At 42.8% G+C, this 10,324-nt stretch overlaps 1 long non-coding RNA gene across 1 annotated transcript; it reads left to right on the top strand.

Annotated features, from left to right (window-relative positions):
- Positions 1 to 526: 526 nt before the first annotated feature.
- LOC132422287 (uncharacterized) lies at positions 527 to 7,545 on the top strand. Its single transcript, XR_009518841.1, has 3 exons — positions 527 to 543; positions 691 to 803; positions 7,525 to 7,545. It is a non-coding gene; the product is annotated as an uncharacterized lncRNA (long non-coding RNA).
- Positions 7,546 to 10,324: the final 2,779 nt, after the last annotated feature.

Here is a 10,324-nt window from a genome sequence, read left to right as displayed (position 1 = left end):
GTCTCAGACGAAAGATCAGACAAATGCATGGCAAGGCTGCATGCATCACAGCTCGGTGAGAGCCATCTGAGGACGGTCACTGGAATTGTACACGAAGAGAGTGCATTTGAAGAGAGGGCAGGAAGGACTATGGAGATAAGCCTGACCTTGGTGACCCTGTTAAGTACTGAGAATGGCACTCCCTGAAATCAGAGATTGCAAAAGCAAACGGAAAGCGTTCCTTGTTTTTGAGTTCTTCTCCTACAGTTTCTCCGAGTCTTTCAAGGGCTTGGGGAAAACCAAGCAGTTTCATTTTACTACGAGTCCCTGCAAGGAAGTCTCCAAATTCCAGTGGCCCAGTTTTGTCCACTTTCACCTCTTCAGGTTTGAATGATCTTATACAGACTTACGGCAGGTCCACTTGAAACCATTTTTGTCTCATCGGGTTTCATCTCCCAGCTCATGAGCTCATGGGTTTTGCATGATTTCAATATGAAGTCATCAGCTCGTCCCTAGATTCCCAGACAGGCTCGAAAACCTCAGGATTCTTTGAATAAACTAGAGGTAAGCCCCATGGTTTGCACTGAAACCTGAAACCCAGACTTTCTCCCAGGTGCTCTCACGTATGTATGTTTATATTTATTATATGGTTCAAATCTTTCTCTCTTTCTTAAACACTAAAACTTTCCATCTTGCTTTTTTTCTCCTTAGCCTTTGCACCTGCCCGGTCAGAAAAGGAGAAGGCCCAGAAGGAACTCAGTCCTGGAAGAGTCAAATGGTCAAAGCTCAGGAAGTATCGAGCCCTCTGTTTCACAAAGGATCATGTAAGTACACGCTGGGAGCTGAAGCAACACTGAGATTCTGGTGGGAGGAGAAAAGAAAACTCTACCATAAGACGCCTGCATAAGGAGTGGAAAGTGGTGTATATTTCAAGTATCCATTAATAGAGTCAACTTGCTGGAAACAAGCCAGAATGTGTAGGCCTGGAATTCTGGAATGTGTATTGACAGAACATTTCTGATTTCCAAAGTCATAGCCAACAACAAAAATCCCATTGTGGTATCAGAGGTTCCATTCTCTCTTGTATACCCATGGGTTCTCTCTGAGCATAGACCATGAAAGAGTTTATAAAAAATAACAAGAAAGTCATAAAGACGGCAACTTTGAGTTTATACCAGTAGTTTGAATTTTAAGAAAACACAACTCCTTCTTCAAATGTAAAAATCCACATCACTCCATCTAATTTGATTCAAACCAGTACTATTAAATGAGCCCCTGTTACATTCTCAGTGCTGAGTAAAGTTGCAGGAAATACAATAGACCTATATTAAATGATTCTTTTTCTTGAAGAGTAAGAGAGACAAATATTAAACATATTGAACTTATTAGAGAGCAAAGCCAGGGAAGATAACCTGAAGCATGTTACTGACATGAAACCTGGTAGGCAGTGAACAAAAGAAAACACAGGGAAGTCAAACAGGTAGGTAAGGGCTTCCCTGGTGGCGCAGTGGTTGCGAGTCCCCCTGCCGATGCAGGGGACACGGGTTCGTGCCCTGGTCCGGGAAGATCCCACATGCCGCGGAGCGGCTGGGCCTGTGAGCCATGGCCGCTGAGCCTGGGCATCCGGAGCCTGTGCTCCGCAACGGGAGAGGCTACAACAGTGAGAGGCCCGCGTGCCGCAAAACTACAACAACAAAAAAAAACAGGTAGGTAAGTGTTAACTGGAGACAAAATCCTTGAAAAAGTCCTTGAGGTTTGGGTAGGATTTGGGAGGTTTCTGATCTAATGTTAATATAGGTAACTTTGCTCTGAAAGGAAATGAATCTAAATATAACTTGTCCCAAGGAGAGTTTGGGGAGTGGTCAAGTGGAAAGGAACAAGACTCCATACCCATCTCCTGGATGAATTTGAGCTGCTCCAAGTACTGGAAAGCCCCGAAGTGAGAAGATTGTAAACCCAGTGGAAAAGTGGAAGGGAAGCCAATGTGGGTAATTAGCCATGGCAGAGTGCCAGATCCCACATCTTGACCACTTTATCTTTGCTTCCTGTCTGTCCTTGGAAGAGATATTGTCAGGAATAGTATAAGCGTCTAGGATGAGGAAGGAGAAAAACCTAGTGGTGAGAGGTGAATGATGTCTGGGAAGACTGGGTGGATATAAGTCATTGAGTAAATTAACTCCTACGCTACTCTTACGTACATTAAAAGTCCAAAATGGAATGAATTGTCTCTGCCATTTTCCCCGAGCCTGGTCATCTTTCTATGTTGCCCATTGTATTTAATGCCACTTTCATTATGTCGGCCATTCAGGATGGAAATTTCTTTCTTCCTTTTGTAGAAGAGGAAAATCTTTTTTTTGACTCTCCTATGTTTAGTGGCTGGGGCCTCTGAGTTAAACTAACAAAAGACAGATTAACAGGAAAAACAGTTTATTTGCATATGCAACGTGCATAAATGCAGGAGTGCTCAGTGTTGAGTAACTCAAAGCTCTGTTAGAATTAGTAGATTAGAAAAAGGGAGCGGGGCGCAAGACTCTTATGGGAAGAATAAATAGGCTTCTTTAGAAAAGACAGGTTTTTTAGGAGAACAAACAAGAGATAAGAAAGCTCATGGTAATATTTGTCTCTACAGGTATGAGCAGTCTCTCTGACTTCGTAGGGGTCAAAAATTCCCCCCAGAGAAGGGATTTATGGTAGGTTTACTCTTGGTCTCTCCTGGGGGCAGACCTGCCCCAAAGAGAGAATTTATGGCAGTCCTCATTTCTCAGAAGTTTCTGCCTTTAGTCAGATAAGGGAAGCTCTGAGAAGGCTTCTTTCTGTATCTGTTGAATCTCAAATGTCTTCATCTTAAAATAATCTTTGAACCAACCCTAGGGTTCTGAGTGGGTCTCCACACCTGCAGCTCTGCTTTTAGTTCATAGCCTAATCCTCTGCTAAGACTATGAGTTTCTAAAGGATCTTATTAATCATTTATCCCCAGAATCTGGCATATGGTTTCCCACTTATTAAATAAGTTTGAATCAATGAGTAAATAAAGTAAAAGAATACTGTTTTCCTAATATTTATCAAAGGGCAATAAACAAAAAAATCATGACACCTTTTACAGCACAATTCCTGGAGATGTCTTTAGCCTTGGTCTGTCTCCTGAGATGCCCACCTGTATTCTCAACTCTTTGTAGCCCATCTCCACCAGGTTTCGTGGGCATCTCAAATTCAGCCTATCCCACTATGAACCCATTGTCTTTCCTGAAAACCTATTCTTCCTACGTTTCCTAATTCAGTGAATGGCATGTCACCAGACACCCAACTACCCAAACTTTATAAATGTTATTTCTCATTGACTCTCCTCTTCTCCCCTCTAGGGAATCATCACGCAGCTCTACTGATTCTACCTCTAAAATATCTCTAGAATAAGCACCCCTTCTGCCCCCATTCTGTTCTCATCATCCTTGCCTGGAGTTCCAGCAATCTCTTAACTGGTTTCCTATTTCGAATGTCTTTGCTCTCCAATCCATCACCACATTTTTCAAATCAGGTCACCAAACAGCCTGTTCCTGAAAATCCTCTAATACTCCAGTACTCAGGAGTCATCTTTGCTTAAGTATGAAAGGACATTTTTGTGACCTCACCCTGCATTACTGCCGGACATAGTCTCCCCATCACACTTCTAAGGGTCACAGTCCAGCTCTTTCTCTGCTTCTTCCCCCACTCTGGCTCCTCAGCTGCGCTCCCAAGTCACGTTCAGATCTTGGCCCTCTTTGCTTCTGGTCACCTTAAAGAATTTCGGAACTACTATCTGCTTTCTTCATGTTCTATTCCATTAGGCAAAAACAGATTTTTATAGAACCTCCAGAAATGAGAGAGCATAATGGTGGCACAGTCAAAGGGACCATCCACACCGTTGTTTAAAGATATTTATCTGGTATTTTCTATGTCTCCCTAGCCATGATCCCCTCGAGGCCATAACCTCACACTCTTCCTTGTTGCTCAAGACCTTCCCTCTTTAGAGCAGAATCTCTTCCCATCTTCTCGGCCAAAGTCCTAATGGCCCCCACCCCAGCTCTAGCAGACAATACTGAAATTCCCATGTTTATTAAACAAACTCTTCATGTGAAGCTGCTTCCATCTAGACTATGACCACCTGAGCTCACCTTTTATAACCAATCAGTTCCATTAAGCTATTTTCCAGAACAAAGGTGCAGTTCTCTCCTTTGGAGGAATTCTGCCATCCCCTTGGGCCAATCAGCTCAAATTACAGTTAGCTTTTACAAAATGTACTTTGTTGGTGTATTACTGGGGTTAACTCAGGTCTTTTTCTTTCTCCCAACTAGTTAATATTTTTGGTTCTCTCTTGTCCAGAAAAGTGGTCTCCCCAGTGGAGAGAGAACCAAAGATGTTAGGAAGAAATTCCACTGGGTTATGCAAAGAAATTATTGATATTAGAAGTTCTTTATTTATTTTTCAATTCTATTTTTGTTTATATTTATATATGTTAGTCTATATACAATATACTATATTTATATGTCAAGGCAGGGTGGCTGAAAATATTTGCTGACAAAGGTGTGAAATCAAAAAGTTTAAAGACCATTGTTCCAGAGGGCAAAACCATGATCTTAGCGTAGCTTCTAAGCCCTTTGCAAACAGTGCCCAGCCATATTGAATTTGTTAAAAGATAATTAGTTTTTTTTTAAAGACCCTCATATAGATGCAAAATGAATACATGTTAAAGATTTTATTTAATTCATTATTCATGAGGGAAGAGAATTGGAGAATCCAAATTTATAGAGAATTGGAGAATCCAGGCATATTTATAGATCAGGAATACTGAAAGAAATGTACAAATTCAGGTAAGACTGCCTTCTTCCAAAGTAGGGGAAGGAAGTCAATTGGAACTTCCCAGGATCAAAACTTTCCATCTCTAGGGTCAAGAATTATTTTGCATTGCTATCATTTGTCTATAACTTACTGAGTTGTAAAATAGTTCAAATGATAGGCTCAGAATCTATAGAAAATCAAAATCAGCAAGGGTGTGCTCCAGACCAGGGCACCTAAGGCCTGTAGGCCCAATCTGGCCAGCCAAATGTTTTTGTAAATGAAGTTTTATTGGAACACAACCACATCCATTTGTTTAGGCATTGCCAATGGCTACTGTCCAGCTACAAAGGTATTCTTGAGTAGCCCAGACAGAGAAAGAAAAATCTCTTATCTGGCTCTTTACAGCAAAAGTCTGCCAACCCCTGCTCTAGAAAACGATGCACAGTTTTCCAACAAAGCGCAAAGATTTCTCTACACCTTCTTTATCCCAAGAGGGCCTCCCTCCCAATGGTCCCAGCTGCCACCATAGCTTATATGCTGGTTCTCCTGAAAGAATCTCGGGACTCTGCACTAGTGAATCTCAACACATGAATCGTGAGCCCCCAGAAAGTTCTCTCAATGGGCCTCAGACTGATTCCAAAGGCATTAGCTCTCTCTGTTTATTTGGCAGTGGGACCTCTCGATAGTAAACTGGAGAACTTCTGCCAGAGCCTGTTAAGGGCTGAATTGTGTCCCCCAAAGATTCACGTGTTCAAGTCCCAATCCCCACTTCAGAAAGCGACTGTATTTGGAAATACAGCCTACAAAATGTGATTAAGTTAAAATGAGGCTTTCATAGTGGGGGCCTCATCCAATATAACTAGTGTCCTTCTAACATGAGGTGGTGACACCAGGGACGCACACACTGAGGAAAGGCCATGTGAGGGCACTGCGAGACGGCAGCCATCCTCAAGCCAAGGAGAGGTCCCAGGAGAAACAAGACCTGCCCACACCTTGCTTTTGCACTTCCGGCGTCCAGAGCTGGGGGAACATAAATACCTATCATTTAAGCCACCCAGTTGGTGGTACTTTGTTATGGTAGCCCAAGCAAACTAAAACAGGGTCGCTCATATTACGTGATCCAAAAACTGCAGCAGGGCTTGGAAATTAGCCTGCAGACATCTGGCAGATACCACTCTATTCTTCGGAGACGGAAAGCAGTGATCAGCCGTAGACTGATCCAGACAGAGTCAGCCCATGTGTGGTGACTAATGCTACAGGATATCTTCCCCAGACACTCAATCGTTAATCCATTCATTGATCGTTTATAAGATGATGTGGCCATAGAGGGAGGGATGCATATGTGCCAATGGTGATGGTGAGAGAGGGGTGAATAGAACGAATTCTGCTCTGGGGATTCATGGTCTAGGAACGGAGACAGATATAAACACAACAAACTGTCTCAGACCCCCTGTAGACTAGCCTGAGGGTATAAAAGAACAAACCAATAAGACACCACAACACCAGGTAACAGGTCCTGTGAGACAGGGATTTTTTTTTAAGTGACATGGGAGCCCAGAGGACAAAGGAATTGATGCTGTCAGAGCAGAATGGACAAGGAGGGAGAAGTGGGTGGTCGTGGAGGCATCCAATGAAAGGAGTCCTGGTGGAATGAGACTTGATGTGTGAGGAGAGGTTCAGGGTTTTAGCTTGAAGGTTCCCGCCCTGTCCTATAGCCTTGAAGATTCATGGTAGGCTTAAAAGAGATGTTCTCACAATTTTTGCTTAGTCAAGGCATAAAACCCTAGTGTCTTGCATGCCATCCATGCCCTCTTTCTTAGGGGCAAAAACTCAAATGGGAAAGAGAGAGGCACAAAAATGAAATTCTTCTGTACTCCTGAAATGAGATTGATGTTTTATTTGTGAAAAGAAAGTCCCAGCCACATTTTAGTGGCCCTTACTAACCCAGTAGGTTTCTAGTCAGTAGCCCTTATTGAAATCAAAGTTGGTTATATAATTTGATGAGTCTGGGGAGCCTTACCAAGTGTGTGCAGAGTACTCTCCTGATCTAATTTACCAGCGTTGATATCAACGGGCAGCTTAACGGTGACCCCACTGTCCAAATTTCAACTGCATGTCGTACTGCCCCTTTTATTGGTAAGAGGAAAGCAGTGGTGGTTTTTAATCCTATAGCTTCTGTTTCTCTCTTTGCTCTTGTTTTGTCAGGGTAAGGGCTGTTTCTCTTTTCATATTTTCCATGATGAAAATAACTTATTAATCTAGCTATATAAATGACCAGTGTAAAAACATTCAAATGATGCCATTTAATCTTTATCCTGATGACATCATCAGAAATCTTCTGGACCAGACAGAATGACAATGTACATTAGCTTTTCCCCTCATACCACTTAAGAAAGCTCTCACGCAAAGTTAGCAACTCTTACAAGAAAGAGGAAATATAAAACAAAAGTAAATTTGGGGGAGGGATGGGTAGGGTGGGAATTATGTGGCCAGTTCTTATGAACTCCAGGGAAGCAGCTGGCGAACTAGCCACGGTATTTGATTTTGCTCAAACAAAACAAAACAGAACTCATCAATTTCATTGAAGTGTCTTGGCTTTTCTAAGGAAAAGAGAATGGTGTTTGGTAATTGCAGGGTTTTGGTTTCTGTTTGTTTTACTAACTTGTAAAGTTTTTGAGATTGTATTCTAAAAAAAAAAAAAAAAAAAATCAATAAATAACACTAGATTCTTAGCTCTCATTTCCAGGAAAAAAAATCAGCTTACCCTCAAGTTGAACCTGCATCCATGTGGTCATAATTAAATGCCTTAAAAGAACTGAAAATCATCTGAGGACCATCTGACCACATTGTGAATGTCCAGCTACACGGAAGACAATGTCACTGGGCAGCAGATTGCTGTTTCTTAAATGGCATCTATAGATGATGGGGAGAAAATGCTGAATAAACATCAGGGCCGAAGTTAGAAGGAAGGAGTTTTTTTGTTTCTTTTCATCATATATCTGAGTCCAGGTGCTCAAAAGCCATAAACAGAAGGAACTTGAAATTGTAACGTGAAGAATTCAGTATGGTTTCCAAAACATCCTGGGGGGCTGTAAGATGCTGCTCCTGCCAGATGTAGACCAACGGAAAGACAGCTGCAGCAGGAAGGAGCTGAAGGAAGGAAGGGCGTTCTACTGGGTGCCTCCAGAGGGGTTTTATAAGTAGCACTCAAGGACATAAAGGACGGAGATGGTTTGGAGGGGCAGGAAAGTGAGGACAGGACCTAAGATGGGCAGGACACACCTTGTACAGCTGGGAAGATAGGTGCGTTCCAGGGTTGTTCCCTAGACAAGGAGAAAAATAATGCAGGGTTTTATGTATGAAGGGAAACAATCAGGTTCGTATTTTTAGACGCATAATACGGGTAACAGCGCAGAGAATGAACTGGAGAGGGGAGTCTTTGGAAGTGAGGAAATGGGTTATAAAGTTAATGCAGTATAGGCCTTGAACTGTGGCAGAGACCAAAGGAGTAGAAATTAAATGTAGGCAGACCCTAAAGTTAGAACAAGCACTATTTTTTTTTTCCCCCTCAAAGCAATTGTTTTCTCTGTCCACTGATGAATCTCGGCCCCGGAAACCCTCACTTCACTGATGACACACTTTCCCTTGTTTCCGAACCTTCTCCCCACCCCTCCTGCCACGGGAGAAAAACCAGGGAGATTCCTCTTCCCCCACAAGGGCAGGAGGGGATGGAGGGCGGCACTTTTACCCCCCCACAAGGGCAGGGACAGAAAACAGAAAACACTCCTGCTTCCCAAAGGGCCAGTGGGATCAATAGCAGTTCTGTTCTAGATTCCTAGCCATATAGTAGTTCGTTGCTGGCTAAACGCCATTACTCTCCCTTTCTAGCCCTCTCAGGATTGCTTCAATGGCAAGAAAAGGAATGCAATCCAAATACCTGACTTCCAACAGCACGTGTAAAACGTAACCTGCACATCCCGCGGTGGTGAACAGCCAAGCTGTCTGGATTCAGATCCTAGCTGTGCCAACGTCTTCAGCTAAGCCCATGACTTCACTTCTCTGTGCCTGCTTCCCCACTGGCCCATGGGGAGAGGATGGTACCTCCTTCATAGGGTTGTTAGGAGAATTAGGGTAATATACGTAAAGCACTTGGACCAGTGCCTAGCACAGAGTAAGTGCTTAAAAAGCGTTAGCGATTATTATTATATATCAAAATAGTCATTTCTCTTTTCTAAAATGAGAACAACAGTAGGTGAGAGAAAATTTCAGCAGGGAGATGGTTCTACCCTGTAGGCAGCATAGGGATGCTAGGGTATGAGGAGGAAAGGGGGTTACTAGTGCAGTCTAATGTGGAGACGCCTTTGGGGAGGGGTGCTGAGTGGAGGGCCACTAGCCCGCAACAAACCAAGTTTGGTACCACGGCTATACAGGACTCCGTGACACATGCCAATTGGTGTTTTCACTGGTTGACCAAAACTACCACTCCAGATACAGGCAATTACTGAAAAGATCTTCCTCCCCAGCACAAATGGTGTGTGTAAGATATTCCAAGTTATTTAAATGAGAGTTAAGAAAAAAACAGTTCTCCATGTAAAGGCCCACACCTCCGTGGAGCCAGCCAGAGTCTGTTTCTGTTTTCTAAATAAACTCATTTGTATCATTTTTTTAAGATTCCATATATAGATGATACCGTATGATATGTGTCTTGCGCTGACTTACTTCACCTAGTATGATAATCTCTAGATCCATCCATGACCTAGAATCACTTTGCTGTACACCTGAAACTAACACGACACTGTAAATCAACTATACTCCAATATGAAATAAAAATTAAATTTAGAAAAGAGATAATGGAAATAAAAAAAAGATTGAGACTACTTTTAATAGAGACACAGAACTAGAATCTTAGAACTAGAAGGAAACACAGATCCTTTAGTTGTTTTCTGAACTAAAACTGTTCTTTTAGCTGAGCCCTTTATTCAAACAAAAATTTTCTTGGAATTCTTATAAATACAACAGATAAGCACAGAACTGCTTTGGGGAAGCAGTGTGTACAAAGGTGGGAATTGGTGGGATCAGTCTGCCTGAATTGTCCACCCAGGGGACAGGGAAGAGGGGAGTGTGTTATTTGTAGAGAACTGAAAAACAACTATAAAACCGATGAATACTTGGTCTGCTTTGTGTTACCGCTGTGCACTGACAATTCTAAGTAACATCAGCGATCGGATACTCCCATTGGGCAAGGTGGACCACCAGGCACACCACTGGGTGACGTGAACAAGAGAGGTCAGCAATCTGCCAACTTCCCTCCCAACCCCCCAACCCGAACATGCCTCAGTGGCTCCATGGAATGAGTTTTAAAAACCATCAGTCCAGCCCACTCTGCTTATCTTTCAAACCCAGAAAGGTTAAATGACTTGCCCAAGGTCACCAAGCTAGTAACACACAAAAGTGACATTGAAATTCAGAGTCGGTGCCCTCTGCGTGTCTACTTTCCAAAGGCTTCATCTGGGTGAAAAGGAGGAGCGCCTTG

Source organism: Delphinus delphis, chromosome 3, assembly GCF_949987515.2.
Source record: "Delphinus delphis chromosome 3, mDelDel1.2, whole genome shotgun sequence".
In the NCBI taxonomy this organism is placed as follows: Eukaryota; Metazoa; Chordata; class Mammalia; order Artiodactyla; family Delphinidae; genus Delphinus; species Delphinus delphis.
This window is presented reverse-complemented; position numbering and strand designations above follow the sequence as displayed.